Raw genomic sequence first — 1500 nt, forward strand, 5'->3', positions numbered from 1 at the left:
TGAAAATAGAGGCCCCATAACACTTGCTGGGAAGCACCAGCAAACATCCCCACTCTCACTCTCTGGTCTCCTAGAAGCTCCCTGACATTGTGGTTTACTCATTTCATATCTAGAAAGGCGCACAGCAAAGTGTCAAAAGAAATTTACTCCTCACAATAAAGATATACTGACAACTTATTTATTTTTGCAAAAGTGAATTGGAGCAAGCCAGAATGTATCCCTATATTTTATTGTCACTCTCCCCTGCATTCTAGAGAGAGAATTGCAGTGGAATTGCTGCTCATGTTGGGAATTTTGAAGAATCTCAGGCATCCCCAGGAGAGTGAATACTCATGTAAATGAAATTCATCTTTGTGACTTGACCAGAAAAAAAAAAGAAAAATCAAACCAATCGAGAGCTGCTGGCTTTGCTTCCTAAGGAGAGCAATGTGGAGGGACCTGGGAGAAAGAAAGGACATTACCCATCCCAGTTTTGGCAAAGCTTACAAGTTTATTAGGAATTCTAATTGTAAAGAGATGACAGCTGATTTAATGCTAGCATTTCCTACATCTGTGGGTTGCTGAGTTTACAGACCTGCCAGTACTTCTTTTAGTGATCATCCCCCTTTCTCGTAATCCCTCTTCCACCTGCCTCATCTCACACACAGGAGCAGTGACTAGGATCAAAGTTATTGATTCATGCCTCAAGCAAGCAGGAAGTAGAACAAAGCAGTCTGAGAAAGATGCAGAAGCAGCTCCTACCCAGGAGAATTTGTGGGGAGCAATATTTGCACCAATAATGGCACAAAACTTACCTGCCCCCACCGGCCTCAAAAGAGAATACCATCATCATTGACAACAAAAATGTAATCATAGCAGCTAACACAGAATGAATGGTTGTTGTATGCAAGGCCCTTTCTGACATGTAATTTCCCCACAACTTTGTAAGGCAGATTCTATTAACTCCTTCATTTTGACAGGTTAGAAAACCGAGTCACAGAGAAGTAGAGAAGCTGCTTATAGGGTCACCCTCTAGTAACAGATGCAGCTTGAGCTTGAGTGTAACTTTGTCTATCAGTTTCACGTTCAGCCCTGCTTTAAACTCTCATTTGAATCATTTTTTTTTCTTTTCTTTTCTTTTCTTCTCTTTTTTTAAATCAAAGACATAGGAAAAGGGGTTGCCCTCAGAAGGTTGGTAGAAAAATTAACATTCTGAGTGGTGGTGTAGAGACAGCAACACGCAGGTTTTTGGCTACTGCGACAAGATGACAAGCCCGTACTGAGAGCACAAGCTTGATGGAGTGGGTTCAAAAGAGATCCGAAGAGAGGAGCTGGAGGTAGGTATAAAGGCTTTTAAAAAATTTTGCTCCAAAGGGAAACATTTCTTTGATGGTCATAGAAGCTGAAAGAAAGTAAGCTAAAACAAGATGACCAGATAAATGTATTTGCAATTGATCTTTTTTTTTTTTTTAAGTTTCTTTCTTCCATGAAAGAGAGAGAGAAGCAGACAAAAGACAGGGA

The 1500-nt window shown here is 40.5% G+C and overlaps 1 pseudogene; it reads right to left on the reverse strand.

Moving 5' to 3' along the window:
• LOC114008833 (ribosomal L1 domain-containing protein 1-like) overlaps positions 1 to 826 on the reverse strand; it is a 19516-nt pseudogene extending 18690 nt beyond the window's left edge.
• Between the last annotated feature and the right edge of the window lie 674 nt (positions 827 to 1500).

This window comes from Tupaia chinensis, unplaced genomic scaffold, assembly GCF_000334495.1.
Source record: "Tupaia chinensis unplaced genomic scaffold, TupChi_1.0 Scaffold000402_1, whole genome shotgun sequence".
Classification (NCBI taxonomy): Eukaryota; Metazoa; Chordata; class Mammalia; order Scandentia; family Tupaiidae; genus Tupaia; species Tupaia belangeri.